The 16,417-nt window shown below is 37.2% G+C and overlaps 1 protein-coding gene and 1 non-coding gene across 9 annotated transcripts in view; both read right to left on the bottom strand.

The window, feature by feature from the left end:
* The window catches only part of Fgf13 (fibroblast growth factor 13), a 505,513-nt gene that overhangs the window by 32,421 nt on the left and 456,675 nt on the right, over window positions 1–16,417 (bottom strand). The window lies entirely within an intron of this gene.
* Mir504 (microRNA mir-504) lies at window positions 10,322–10,421 on the bottom strand. The gene is given in 1 exon segment (NR_105250.1): window positions 10,322–10,421. It is a non-coding gene; the product is annotated as a microRNA mir-504 (primary transcript).

Below are 16,417 nucleotides of genomic sequence, written 5' to 3'. Positions count from 1 at the left end.
TAAATCCCCATGGGATTTCTCTAGAAATACCCCTGCCCTCCTCAGCTCTTGAGGTGTGAGCTTCTGATTTGGGTCTCCAAAAACTAATGTTTCATTTCCGTATACCTCCACATCTATGTGCATCCTATTATCTAGGGTTTTCTTATAGTTTTTCCAGAGCTCCTCAGTTCAAATACCGTCACAACATCATTATTCTAAAGTTGCATCTGATTGTCGTCATTTAGGAGAGAAGTGGACCAGAATAGTCCCATCCTGGCAATAGGCAGTTCAGTATTTGTTTCCTTCAGTTCACAACAGACTTTGAAGGAGCTATCACAGTTTGGCAAGAATTGGGCACCCAGGGGAGACTGTCAAATGAATGAATGTCTGGATGGACAAGTAGATGGTAAACTACATAAAGTCATCTAGACAGCGGGAGAAGGAATAGAGATTAAAGAGGAGCAAGCCATTTACAGAGGATGTTACTAATTGATTCGGGAAAACATGAGAGGCTCAGACTATATGCATTTGATGAAACAATAGCAGGTGGGGAAATTGAAAACAGAGCTTAAGATATTCTGGAGAGTGGAGAGGAAGAGATGGCTCAGCAGTGAAGAGCACTTGCTGCTTCTGCAGAGGACCCAGGAGCTTCAGTTCCCAATACTCACAGCCATCTCTAACTGCTGTCTCGGGGGACAGATTTTTAAAAAGTTATGCTAAGGTTTGATAGCTGTGGGTATTAGTTGTTGGAGAAGGAAAGGTAATTTTTAGAGGCTGCTTCCCTAAGCAGATTTTAGAATAATGTTGCCGAATGATGAGGAAATCATAATTGTGTCTTTCAATAATGAAAAGTTCTTTCTTTCTTTTAGTTTTACATGTATCAGTATTTTGTCTGCATGGATGTCTGTGTGCCATGTGCCTACCTGGTATACATAGTGGCCAGAAGCGAGCATAAGATTCTCATGTCCTGCAGTGTACAGAGAAAACATCAGGCTCATGCCAGAGCACCATGAAGCATCATAACGAGGGAAGTGAAAAGAACCAACTGTCGGCTCCATACATTGCCCATGTCTAACGTCCTCAACCAAAGCAAGCAATGAATGCAATAACCTTGTTTTTAATAATCTTGTATTTAGTCTCTTCTATTTAATAATCCCAATGGAGCTTTTAAAAAATGATTACAGGACCTGCATAGCTTACTCCTATGTACTCAAAATTCAATTCCCGCACTGCTTTTCTTGAATGAAGCCTTGTTCTTTAAGAATTATAGGGAATCAATTTTAACAAGAGCAAAGCTAATTAGCTGTCATGTACCTACATGTTGCCTGTAGGCAAAGTACTATAACACCAGAGTTTTAGAAACAAATGAAAACATTTAGTTGGATCCTTTAAAGTTTTATCATCTGTGGTCTCATGCATCATGAATAAACAACATACAAATGGATTGGGTATATGTGACTACATCTACTATTAAAATAGCACCAATAGTTTCATGATCAATTATCACAGCAGAACCACCAATGTTCATATCATATCGTCATGAGAAGTTAAGGACGGATATTTGCCTCTTTGCTCCTTTTTTTTGTATCTGCTTTATAAGGAGGTATCTGTAGTAACCTACACAGAAATTCAGATGTTCAGTTTATTTCCCAGAATTGTTCCTGGTAGAAAAAAAAAACAAAACAAAAATATAACCCCTCATCTGGTTACCGATAGCAGAAATCACAATCAGAAATATCATATTAAAGCAGCTCTTTGATTATTCTGCTTCTTTCTCAATTACTATAGTACACATTTCTTTTCTTTCCTTGAAAATCTATCATGAAATGTGGAAATGTACATAGGCTCCAATTTTCAATGGAAAAAATGTAAGGAAACAAAGGTAACTAACAGAATAGTTAGATTTCACCAGGACAATATTTGCTGTTAGGTGGGAGACATATTTTATAAGGTAGGAGGAAAAATAAGTTTTCTGCACCAAGTAATTTTCCAAACAAACAAAAATGTGAACTTGTCAAAACAACCTAGGCTTCTTTAAAGAAAGGTATGAGCAAACACAATGAGCGATTATGACCAGAAACTGCCTTCACTACAACAGTTATCAGCTAGGCTGCATAGCGCGTGTAAGAAACCAGTCCTTAAAACCTCATTTCCTTTTGTACGGATACTTAAATAAAGGTGAGAAGCTAATTCAATTATTCTAATTATACTTTTTAAATTAAACCTTTTTGACTTACTTAAGCTAGAGCAGATAACTAGAAAGTGATAATTATGACAAATGTGAATTCAGTTTATGAACACGGAAGAATAATCACTCATATGGCAATGCAGGAAGGAAATAACTTCTCAATTTGTCTGAAACTGAGCATTCAGTTGCCTGGAGTCTATCAGATTCAGTTCTAGGAAGAGGCCTTTGGGTTTGTCACCAATCTAACAAACACTATTGCATCTGACACCATGTTTTGAGCTTTTGGTGTCCTAGCTTATATAATGAAATAATGATATTGACCTTTCTCACTTAGAAATTAAGTCATGATAAGTATTATTTTTATAAGTCTACATGATCACAGCTTGACTTATTTCTCAAAATTGTGGTTAAAAGAGAAGTTATTTTTTAAGGTGTGCGGAAACCCTCATCTTCCGCATATTCTGACGGATACTTTAGGTTGAAAGAAAACCACCCACATCACACCTCAACGATACAAGTCAAAATATAGGATCTTAACTCAAGTGGATGGGGAAATGCCAGCTTGAATTTCCTAGCAACCTTATGTAATCTTGAAAGTTGGTTTTCTTATGACTCTAATCCTCTGAAAACTGAAGGACATGAGTAACAACTTGAAATTTTGAATGACATATATTCACTATCACATTAATTTCTTCCAAAGAAATGAGCCAAAAATGTTCTGTAAAGAATTTTTAAAACTCAGTGTAAAATGGCCATTATAAACTCAGCCATATTCTCATTTTCACAAGTCATATGTTTTTATTAATTCAATAAATGTGTTGAATATCTATATCTAAATCAAGATACTACATGGGTCACTAACCAAAAACTGGTCACTAGAACTGAAAATTCACTGTATTCCTAACTAGATTTTTTTAAAGACAGTGTTGCTATACAGCCCTAGCTGACTTGGAGCTCAGATAGTGGACCAGGCTGGCCTTAGACACACAGAGGCCCACCTGCCTGTGCCTTCTGAGAACTGGAATTAAAGGAGTGAGCCACCACCACAAGATGGTTTCCAGCAACATTTGTAAAAGGATCCCACTCCTTTAAAAGTGAAATTCTATAGCCTTCCTTGACAACCCTGTGAACTGCAAACTAGTAATGGTGGCTCCAGTCATTTTACACCATTTGCATACATTGGTTAAACAATTTGTACCTTGTCTATGCAAGATAGGCCAATAATTTGAACAGGACTTTCTAGAGGTACTTGGAGATACATTTTATTTGAAATATATGATGTGGAAGATTACACAGGTAATGAATATACTATTTAGCCATCACCTTATAAAAATTTAAAGGCTGCTTGTGGTGGTGCATGCTTGCAATCCTAGCAATTGGAGAAGTATGGACAAGAGGATCAGGAATTCAAGGTTAACTTCAGCTGTATAGGAAATTGGGGGGCAGCCTGGAATTCATTAGATGCTGTCTCAAAAACATCAGAAGAACGAAGTAAGGAGGGGATCACTGTGTTCTCCTAACACTCACCTGCATTTTCAAAATTCAACAGAGACATAACTCTACTCTTTTTGATAAATACACTGGATAGTTTTTCAGAAGTTTGCTACTGTTACCACTAATTTACTGGAAGAATCTTGTCTAAAAAACAGAAACTCAGTAACCTGAGATATATACTGGTTACTTGCTTAAGAGTTCATGCTGTCCCTTGCCAGGTACTATCAGAGTTCTGCTTCTGTGGAACACTAAATAAGAAATGGATAAGTTTATTAGAAAGTGTAATCCTCAAATCACATCCTTTCAAATGCCTGAAACTCTTCATCAATTGGTATTCACAGACACAAAGTAATGGGACATTTTGTCTCTTTGTGTCTCATACCTGACTGTAAACCGTGCTTTTCTTTGTTTATAGAGAAAGCTGTAATTAAGGAAGGACCTCATTTTCCAAACTGTGCCACTGGGTCCACTTGGAGCTTTGCAGTTTCAGTGGAAATGGCAGTACTTCACTGTGAACTCTCATGGTGCTATTGATGCCATATCACTTCTTTTTTTAATTAACATAGATTTTTCTCTCTTTACTTATTTATGTGGGGTTACAAACACATGTTGGGTATGCATGTGGAGGTTAGAAGCCAATTTGTAATAATTGGTTCTCTCTTTCTACCATATGGATTTCACAGATTTACCTCAGGATGTCAGGCTTGGAGGCCACCTTCTTTAACTACTGAGCCATCATGATGGCCCTATGTCAAATTTTTGATTATGTGCATGCTATATTAGGAAGCCCAGGAGGTACTTGCAGCTGTTTAGAACTTTCCCTACTATTTATAATGGTAATGATTATTAATTTTAGATAGAAATTTAATTTATATTTCTCATCTTACTTTAAAGACACGAGAGGGTGAGTTCCTACATCTTTTAAAAACTGACGCTATGGGAGTAAATCAGCATTTCTTTGTTCCTTTTCCCAGGAAGTTGGTCATTTTCATGTGTTTTGTTCTATTAGAATGTTTTTGTTTTATTTGATTCAATAATTGGGATATAATGAGAAGCAGATTCAAGCTGTGAAATGTTCATGAGAAAAATCTCCCCGAGACTATTTATTTAAATGCGATGCGAAGTTTACCAGTGGAATCTAACCTTTATCACCTTAGTCCTTGGGAAGAAAAAAACACAATCCTCAATGAAATTCTAATCTGCATATTTACCAAACTTTGCTTGTTTTTAGAGGAGATGGCATGAGACTGCAGAAAAAAAATCAAATACCTTAATACAAGACATGATTCAACTTTCCCACTTACATGAAGCCTTATCTAAGTGTATATGAGAGACAATAAGAACATTCCCCATTAGGAAAGTTGAAACACATGATTCCTAATAAGTTCCCCTGTATTCTATGCACCTAGCCTTAAATGAATCACCCTGAGCATTGTGAAAATAGGCTCCATTGTTCCTTTAATTTAATTATTTTTTCCTATAAAATGGATCCTTTTTAGACACAAATACAATGATACATAATGACAGGCACAATATAAAAACAAAACGCCCCTAGTTAACAATGAATGACTATACTGGTTCAGTAGCAGTCAGTAAAAATAGTCCCATAGTCTTACTGAGTGAGTTAAAAGATGTGTTTGGACTACACTTCCAACATCATTTTAACACATACTGTTCAACATGAGAAAATTAGCTTACTAGACAATGCCTCTTTAAAAGCATCTGAAATTAAACACAGACATCAGCAATATATATTATATCCTTATCCACGAGAGAGCTAAAACATGAAACTCAGATACACATCTGAGCATTTTGATTCTGTTCAAAAGATGCTTGTAAACACTAAAAGCAGCAAGAGCCTCTTCAGTCATTCCATTGCTAATTGTTTCTAATCTGTTCTGCAATAACAACCTCGGTGTGCTAATGTAGAATCATTAAGAAGGAGGGAAAGGCTTTCAGCAAGGTTTCATTCTCTCTAGGTCCAAAGAGGCATCAGCTGTGGCTTGAAGACCAATTTCTCCTGGGTAGCTGCTGGGTGCTTTTCACCAGCAAGCAGGCAACCTACGAGTTGGAATGATGCCCCTATGCTCTAGAAGGCTCTGCACTTGGGTTATTTCCATGTTTATTATCTGGTCCAAAGCTTTATTCAGGGTTCTAAACTACCTGTGCTTTGGAAGGAGTAGCAGCTTGGGTAAGATGAGTCCCTTTCCATTCATTCCCAAAGGCTAAATTCTAGGCTAATGGAGTGGAAAACATCAGCATGAGTTCTTCAAGAGTACAAATTGCCTCAACTGGATTTCTCTTGGTGTTCTGTGTTGTGCAATATGGTATTCAGGGAAGGAATCAATCTTCTAAATCATATTTTGTTTAGGTAAATATTAAGATGATCAAATCTTTCTGATTTCCTCAGCCAGGAAAGCGTATTTGGAACTATGGTAAGGCTAAGCCAGGATGGAATAAGGTAAGGCTAAGCCAGGCTGGAATGAAATTTTTTTCTACAGATATAAATCACAATTCCCCACCAATTGCTTCTAATCAATCCTGAGCTCAATAGCTCAACAAAATTCACAAAGCAGTTAAAATTATCTAGTTTATTTATGCACATATCATTGTAATGTGTCTACTAAATTTCAAGGAAGGACAAATCTACATAACAGCCACATCATAACAGAGTGCACATTATATCTCCACCACAAACTAGAAATTCAAATTTTGCATTCAGACATCCACTCAAATTTTGAGACTGGAAATGGAATAAATACTAAACAAGTCATCCCTAATGACCCTCACTCTCTACAGGGAAAGCATATAATAAATATATAGACATATGGGGTAGACAATCTTATCAATAAACAATGAATCTCCCATTTCATTGAACAGGGAGATATTTCTTTAATTAGAATGGAAATGGTTACTTTTGGTCACCACCATAAAGTCCAAATCCAATTTCTAAAATAAACTATGGCTGATGTGGTCTGTATTTTCAAGTCTTCACTTTACATCATTCCAGTGTCACAGCGGGAAAACTTTATAGGAAGTCCCACAGCACCTTACTCTTGGGGAATTCTTTGTCCCATTTGATCATCTCCGAGTCTAATTAAGTTTTACTTAGAACAACCCCAAAACTACAGCATCTTCTCAAATAGCTCTACTGATGAATAAATAAAATGGTATGGCTGCTCAGTAATCCATTTTGGCTCAATGGTACAATCTCTTCAGTTGGTAAATTCTCCAGGAAGTAGTAACTAGAAAAGCAATCTGTGGCACTGATGCACAGAAGTGCAAAGACTTCTGTGGCTTGCAGGCCTCTGGAGACAATGAAACAGAACATTGCGGGCACAGATCCTTGAAGACAGTAACGGCAAAGCCTATCTTAACATTTCCTGTTGTTCAGGCCCCTCAGAAGTGCAATGATATTCCCAATTATTTGTAAGGCCTGAAATGTTATATATTTGACCTTGGCGCATGTCTCCTAAAGCTACATCATTTGTTTCAGGACAATTAATTTCCTTATGTAATTCTAAGAGAAATTGTTGGGAAAAGAAAACGATAAAGTTCAGCTGAACAACAAGAAATTTTAAGAGAGACCAGTAGCTCATTGATCTTCAAATACTACTGTATGTGTGCATGTGTGTGTGGGGGGGAGGGCTAATAAAAAGTAACTTGAAAAAATAAAATATCCACAGATGGCTAGTTATAGAACATTTGGCACTTAGGAAATAACAGGAGGGTTTCTCACATAGGGTCAAGAAAAAAAAAACTTACCTTCTTTTAAAATAAATAGTGGTAGAAGGACCAAGAACAATGGAGAGAGGGAGGGGACAGAGACACAGGGACAGAGACAGCCAATAATATTCTGATCCTTATGATCCCAAACTATTCTTGATCTACTCTGTAATTAAGCTAGTAACATCCTATGCCCTCTCCATCAACCTTAGTAATTACTGCAATCATTGTTGTGTGGTTTGCAGGGTTAACCAGTGAGAGGGTTACTGCACATTTTCAAAATAACTAGGAAAAAGTAATTCGGAAGAGATCGTAAACCCTTCAAAGTTGCGCCTCTAGAATCTACACTCTTAGTTTGCTATTGCAAATATACAAGCACAGAACATAGTGTAGCGAATGTCCAAACACAGGTTCTAAGCGGAGGAACTGGTTAAGTCTGCTGTTTATGAAGAATCTGCAGCAGGCTAATGTGTTGCACTGGGTTATGCTTAAGTATTCTCTGAATGTTCATTAAATGAAGGCAGTTTAGCTGGAATGGAGTATTATTCAACTACCGTAAACAGAAGTCCCTTTTTTTACCCTCATGTAAAATAGGAAAAAAAAAGTATGTGCCTAACTACTGTTTAATTAGGCACTGAGATAAGGGAGGGCAGCAAGTGGCACTATCTTAAAATTTGAAGAAATGACACTCTGCTGTGAAATCAAAAGGCTGAACACTAATTCTAGGAACTGAATTTGTGCTAGTGCAGGGCCACAAGTTACATGATCATCTGTTTCACAGGTAATTAAGGGATAACCAAGGGGTATTTAAGGAGTAATTAAGGATAAAGTGGTCCACATTACTAGTTGTTTACATTAACCTGCATCGCCATTTTAAGTTGCTGCCCTAACGTTTTTTTTTTTTTTTGTCCTATTATATGGATGAAATTACTGTCTTTCTTAACTATTCACATTTTGAAATCATGATGTTCAGCATCGGGATGGCAGCTGTCTATATTCACTCAGAACTGGTCATCTAGCAATTGATACTCTTGTTCTTAATAGAAGCCTGGGAAGCCCTAGTACCACATGAGTGTAATTAATAAGGATCCAACAACATCTAAGAGTGTTTCCCCTTAAAATTAGTGGCTGGCACATTTGTATTCTAAAAGTAAAGATGTATTTTTGTTAGAATCGAGCCACATTCACTTTTCTATTCATGAAGACATTGATGAAAACCATAGTTCTCCCACAAGATGGTCTGAAAAATGTGTAGTAAGAAAATTTGAAGGTTGAGTTCGGGGTGGGGGGGCGGAATAGAGGAGAGCAAGATAAGAGACACCATAATAGAGGGAGCCAATATAGGTTTAAAGAGAAATCAGACACTAGGGAAATGTTCAGAGATTTACAAGGATGACCCCAACTAACAATCTAAGCAATAGCTGAAATGCTACCTTAGATACCCTCCCCTGATAATGAGATTGATGACTAACTTACATGCCATCCTAGAGCCTACATCCTAGTAGCTGGTGGAAGTAGAAGCAGACACCTACAGATAAACACTGAACTGAACGGGAATTCAGTTGTAGAGAAGGGGGAGTGATGAGCAAAGGGGTCCAGACCAGGCTGGTGAAACCCACAGAAACAGCTGACCTGAACAAGAGGGAGCTCTTGGTCCCCAGACTGATAGCTGGGAAACCAGCATAGGACTGATCCAGACCCCATGCATGTGGGTGTCAATGAGGAGGCCTGGGAAATCTATGGGGCCTCTTGTAGTAGATCAGTACTTATCTGTAGCATAGGAATTGACTTTTGGGAGCTCATTCCACAAAGAGGGATACTCCCTCAGTCTAGACACACAGGGGAAGGCCTAGGCCCTATCCCAAAGCATATGACAGACTCTGAAGATCCTCAGAGATCTGGAAGGCCTCACCCTCCCTGGGGAGCAGAAAGGGTATAGGATAGGTAGGGTGTTAGTTGGGGGGGCAGGGGAGGATGGTAGGGAGAGGCAACTGGTATTGACACGTAAAACAATCTTGTTTCTAATTTAAATAAAAATGGAAATATAAAGAAAAAAGAAAATTCGAACAAGGGTTTTTTAAAAAGCAACACTAAAATAAGGTGGAAAAGGTAGAATACTAGGAAATGTCCCCAAAAGAAAACTGCATGGCATCAGAAGATTTGGTACCAAATTCTAAATTATAACCTTTCCACTTCCAATCTATTCATGTAATTACGTCCTCTAGGAAACAGCTGTCAGAATGCAAGTTTACACACTGGCAAGGACACAGTAATATCCTCTTGCCTGCTTAATCTCACAAGGTAGTTCCAGCAATCTAATATGAAAATCAATGTAGAAATATTATCAATATTAGTTTAGACACATATGTAACTGTTATATACATGGATAGGATACAGATGCCTACATAACATGCAAGAAAAACATGAATGTTAACTATTCAGTTTCCTAATAGTTTACTTGGTGATTCAAGTGCTTGGACTAGACAAGGATGTCATTCACATTTTGACATGAACATTGCCTTTTTCACAAAAATGAAATAAATGAAAACCAACATAAACTTCAACTAGTCTGTCATTAGAATGATAATGTGTATAAGAACATTTTACAACACAAAGTAACATAATTTGAAGACTCAGTTTTTAAACATGGCATATATAGAGTAATCACAAATCTACATTTATATATAAAAGTACATATACATAGTATATAATACAGGTGAGGGGTGTGTAGGTAAGAGAGAAAGAGTAAATCAGGGAGGAGGCTCATTCAAAACAATTTTTTTACATCAACAGTAAGGACATTTCAATAACTAACTAAAGAGAATTATCAAGGATGAATTTCTTCTTCAAAGCAGGTCACTTGAAGGTTCAAGAAGCACTGAAATGCTCGTGTAGACTCCAGCATGGAAAGTGAGTTCTCATCAACCATTTTGCCATGCGATGGTAGCCTGTGCCTCCTGTATGGGAAACCCTGCCCTGCTCTCCCTTCAGTATGTTTACAGATAGAGGTGCAGACCAGGGTCTCCCAACAGCAGCATTTTCAACATTCCAATCCAGATTTTCTCTCTTCAGGTGTGATTTTATGTGGGAAAATGATGACACTTGTGACCTTTTCCTTTGAAGTCATTCTGTGTCAGCGATGGACTCTGGCAGTTGGCAGTAGACTGTGGCAATATGGATCACTTTGCTTCTGTAAACAACTCTACTGTAAGACTTTATAGAAATCTAGGTAATTCATCATTAAAACAAAACAGAACTATTTACAAGATGTGCTATCTATAGTTTTCTCAGATTTTACACTGCTACATATTGGCCTGAGGTCAGAGTGTTTTCCCGTGGACTGAAAGAGTAATCAGTAACGTCAAACTTTTACTAACTTGATGTGTATAATATTGTAAATTGCTATACTTTGTATTAGCTCCTTGGATCCTCTTAGCAATCCAATAAGGTATGTACTATTATTGCCTTTATCACATATATGAAGAAACTAAAGGAGAGAAAGATCAATTCCTTTACCACAAATTATGAAGTTTATAAAAGAATTTTAGCCAGGTTCCAAACTCATATAATCTAAAAGAGCCCTCTTAACTACTGCAGGCATTTTGAAAGTAAATAATATGTATCTTTTATTAATGATGCTAGTGCCTACCAAACCCCAGAATATCAAAAGTTTATTTCCATGGGATAAGCTGAAAGGTTACTCTATTCTGTTGCAGGAATAAAGACAATGGCTTCACTGGTGACCATTTTGATTTTGATAGGCAAATGTGCAGTAGCCGGTAGTCTATATAGATCTAGATTTCAGAAAGGAAGCTACCTGTATATAGGCAGTCATTGAAGTCACAGGAGTAGATTTACTAATGGAGAGAGGACATAGAAAGAAAAGATGACTACTGAAACTGGAGACTGTAGGTGGAGAAAACATCAAATGCTTTACAAAGGATGGCAGGACAAGTAAATAAAAAAGAAAACTAGTGGCATAAAGTAGAGAGAATGGAATATCAGAAAATGAAGAGAAGCCTTGGTTTCAATGAACAAAGGTGACCAACAGAGTCCAATGCTGCAGAAGAGAGAGATGGTAAGTACTGAATGGAACTAGATTTTAACTAGCGAACACCTGAGACCTAACAAGATGAATGGAAGGATGTTTATAAAGACAGAAGAAATAATAAAGAAGATTGAAGAATTAAGAAATGAACGAAAAATGTAGGAAACAAATGTAACTTTGGTTTGTCTGTCCAAGGAAAAGAGCCAGGTAAACAGTTGGAGGAGGAAACAGAATTCCAGTTCAGATATTTTAGGATGGAGTCCTGAAATGATCCACACACGACGGGCTAGAGAAACTACAGTAAGACGGCTAATGGCTAATGTATCTATGTGCACAGAACATCAAGGAGAAACAGAATCAGTGGGAATAGAGAAGGCTTATCCCTGAAAAAGAAGCATGGCCTTTTACTTAAAAGAGAGTGGTTGCCAATAAGACCTCTCAATAAGACCTCTCACAATACTGATATTCATCAATAAAGGAGGGGAAATGTTCAGAGCTATTGTAGAAGATTTGCAAATCTAGTAAGGGAGTGCACTCCTGTGGGCTTAGGCTGATTCGGTGTGGTACAAAACAAAGAAAGGAATACGGAGCTAGTCTGTTTCATAAAATACTAAGCTCTTTGCCTAACCAAAGCTCTCTCTGTGTCTCTGTCTCTCTGTCTCTGTCTCTTCTTCTCTCTGTGCTCATGAGAGAAGATTTCAACTCTGTAGCCTAGGCTGTCCTGGGACTCAATGGATATCCCAAGCTGACATCAAACTTGTGGTAATACTCCTGCCCCCAGCTTGTGAATGATGACACTATAATCCTAATCCACTGAATCTGGCTGTCTTTTTGTTTGCTTAAGGAAGGGTCTCCTATAGCTCAGGCTGTCCTTGACTTGTTAAGTAGTCTAGGATGATCTTGAAATTCTTCCTCTTGTCGACATGTGGCTTCTGAGTGGTATGATTATAACCATACACTACTATCACACCATTTTTCCTTTTTAATAGTGTGAGTGTGTGTGTGTGTGTGTGTGTGTGTGTGTGTGTGCACGCGCGCACGCGCACATGTAGGCTGGAGGACAATCACAGATGTTCCTTAGGATCCATCCATCATGTGACTTGGGGTCTCTCACTGGCCTGGAACTCATCAAATAGGGTTATTCTACCTGTCCAGCAAACTCTAGGGATCGACTTGTCTCTGCCTTCTCAGCACTAGTGTTTTAAATACACATCCCACCCCCACCCCCCAGTGCCTGGCCTTTTAAAAGTAGGTTCTGGAGAATCCAACTCTCGGGTCTTCATGCTCACAAGGCAAGAACTATTCTGACTGAACTACCTCCCCAGCCCACATATGCTTCTTATTCAACAAAAATTTCCTTCTCTAATTTTCCTATCCACTTCTAATGGCTAGAAATAAAGTATAAAACCTTTTGCATGAAAATGGCATGCAATCTGCCTGTTAACTCGGTAAGCATATAGTGGAAACAGAGCTCCTTAGCAATATGATTTGAGCTCACTCCCTCACGCCTGTCCTTATTATCTCTAAGTTCCTCTCCTTCTCCCTAAAATACTTTAGGATTTCTCCTGTATGCAGAAAAAATAACAGCACCATTTGCATTTCGGCACTTTTTCAAGGAGGTTTCCAGGTGCTAGATATAAGCAAAAGATCTTGTGTTTTTCCTTCGATCTAAATAGTCTGAATCTCAGTATTGCTCATGGGAACTGTTTCAAAGGCTGAAGTGTCAGAATCAGAAAGGAAAGAAATGTGTGGGTGGGAAGTTCTACGTGCAAACTTCTTTCCTTTCTAGACCTGAATATGCATGGATGCAGAAATTATAGCTTATTCCCAAGTTTTTATTGTCAGCATCAAACCTAAGAAAAATGTCAAGATGATAAGATTGGTGTATGTAGGTGAAAATGTTCAAAATACTTGATCATTCACTTAAATAGTGCGCTCTCTCTCTCTTTCCCCCTCCTGTCTGTCTACCTGTCTGTCTGTCTGTCTGTCTGTCTCTTTTAACAAGCCATTTCATTATTTCATTGCCTATGAGTATACTTTTTGCTCCTGGGTATAAAATACATAGAAAAATCTCATTTATTCAAGTCCACTACTTTGAGATTTATAATCATTTAAAAATAGTAAAGGGAGAAACGTCTTCAGTGATTCCTTTATATACAGTAGTATATAAACATAATGACAGTAAGGAAGAAATCTTGAAATGGTTTTCATATCAAATTTAAAAGATACATTCATAAAGATATTTGCTCCAGAATTGTTTTTTAGTAACAGTAACAAAGGCAACCATTCATCAACAGGGGATTGGCTAAGCAAATTTCAGTCTATACAGACTACAAAATACTTTTCAGTTTTAAAGACATTACAACGTAAATTTAAACATGTTGACATATAAAATGTATATAAATTATGGAGGAAAAGAACAAGTTCCTGAATGCCACTTTGACAGATACAGTCCAACATTTGCCATGGATACTTAGGCATCATTATATATTGCATTGTCCCTATATGTACATACCTATCATAAGCTTTAATTTATAAATCAAGAACAAAGATTAACAGCAACAATAATGGAACAATTATAACCATATCTCACAATAAATGTAACTTCAAACTTAGGTATTTTTTCAGAAACTTCCTTTTAAATTCAACCTTCAGCTGAATATAAATAAATCAAAGAAAATGAAATCTTATGTGAGGGGGTTCATATAGGGAATTCTCATCGTACAGAAGTACATATGTATACATATACATATATGGGCATATGGATAACAGATATCAAAATCTCTGGATGGTGGATTTTGAACAGCATTTTACTTCATTCTGCTATAAACTAAAATCACATGTAAAGGGAAAAAGTACCTGAATTGAAGTACACAATCTTAGCAAGATGGAATTTGAGGCAGGACTATGAGTTATGAGACGGCCTGTACTGTACAGTGCAGCTCAGAGTCTCACAAGAAAAAAATCAGACAAACAAACATACGCACACAAACACACACACACAAAAGACATGTGCAACCAAAACTCTACCTGTGCATAAAGGTTCCTGGAATCTTCAAATAATCTCTCTTTACTTATAAACACTTGTGCTACTATATCCAATTACCCCCAAGACCCATGCAAAGTAAGAGTTAACACAGTTTGAACTTGTCTGGCAAACAGACGTGATTACCTATTTAAAAATACTTTATAATGTGAGCCATTTTAGCATTCTTATTTTAGTAGTTGTGTGCAGTGCACATACACAAACTGAATACAAAGTTCCCAGTTCCTTAGCTATGTAAAATCAATACCACCATCATATAGGATATGAGAAAGGTTTACCTGACTTGTAATCAATAACGTACTTAGAAATGTATACCTTATACATAGAGTGTTTCCTAGCAGTATATCTGATCAATAGTTGATTATGCTATAGACGTTTAATATAAATTAGGTGGCATGTGTAATTCCTATAAACCCTCCAGTTTTTGTTTATCCTTGAAAATTATTATCACCACACCAAAAGATAAAATAAATTATAAGTTTGGAAAACACAAAAAATCTTATCAATAGACTGTCATCATCTAAGCATTTGGCTATTTATTCATCATGTTGATTGAGTTTAATTATTACCGTTAGAAGCTGTTTCAATGTCTGAACTAATTAATTAATTAAATACTTCAAACAGCATTTTTAAACACCCACTATCTTCCAGGAGCTGTTTCAGGCACTGGGATAGATCACGAAATATAAAAAGCATGCGTTAAAGAAGCTGTCACTCTCTTAGGGGGAGGCAATATACAGATATAAGCATATTCATTTATTCAAAAATAAAAAGTTCACCTACTTAGAATTTATATTCTAGTGCACAGACACAAGCAGAACAGTTCGCCTTATTGTACCTGTCCCTTAATATCCTCCTTTCATATTGAACTTTAGATATGTTCAAGTATCTTATATAAAATTACATGGTAGTCACATATGAATGATGCAATCCTTCCCCACATATTGTGCTGCATTCCTTACAGTAATTGATGCAATGCCAATACTATATAAATAGCTACTATATATAGTATGTAAGGAATACTGGAGATAAAATGATTTTTACAGGTTAAGAACACATGCAATTTTAGTGTTTTCAATTTATACTTAGTTGAATCCATGACATAGACCCCACACAGATTCAGAGGGTTGACTGTATACACATAAACATTTAATAAAACAAATATTCAACAAATTCAAAATGCCTTGACCTATTTAAATGTGCTATATAAACTGTGAACACATAAAATAGATACATAAAAATGACTGCTGGGAAAAGGAAAATGACAGGGACAAAGTGCTATTTTGAGTTAAACAGTCAGAGAAACCACTTTGATGAAGGGATGTATGACCAGAGACAGGAAGGTGATGAGGAAATAACTCTTGGTAGAAGGAGTCAAGACAAAAGGAAAAACCAGAGCGAAAGCTCCAAGACAGGGGGCAAGATCACCAGGATATGATGAAGGGACATCAAGAAGTCCAATATGGCCACAGGATAGCATGGAGGAAGTGGGAGCTGAGAAGTGTTAGGAAGGTGTGGCCACACAGTCATGGATGGACTATGGCAGCTCCTAAAGGCCTTGGGCAATCTCTTAGAAGGATCTAAATATGGGAGTTATAATACCGTCAAAGATACATTTGAAACTGGTAACTATGTGGCGAGTAGACTGGGAAGTAGAAGGATGGAAGTAGGGATTCTAATTAGGAGGTTGTTACAAAATGGAGGAGTAAAAGAATGGGCCTTCCTAATGTTGCCACCCTTTAATATAGGTCACCATGTTGTGGTGACCTCGAACCATACATGTTCTTTGCAACTTCATAACTGTAATTGTGCTAGTGTTATGAATCATAAATATCTGATATGCAGATGGTCTTAGGTGACTCCCCATAGGGGGTCACCACCCACATGATAAGAACCACTGGAGTGACCAAAATGGTAGGCAGTGGATGTGATGAGA

This window comes from Cricetulus griseus, chromosome X, assembly GCF_003668045.3.
Source record: "Cricetulus griseus strain 17A/GY chromosome X, alternate assembly CriGri-PICRH-1.0, whole genome shotgun sequence".
In the NCBI taxonomy this organism is placed as follows: domain Eukaryota; kingdom Metazoa; phylum Chordata; class Mammalia; order Rodentia; family Cricetidae; genus Cricetulus; species Cricetulus griseus.
Note: the sequence above shows the minus strand (reverse complement) of the source record. Positions and strands in the feature narration are given on the sequence as shown.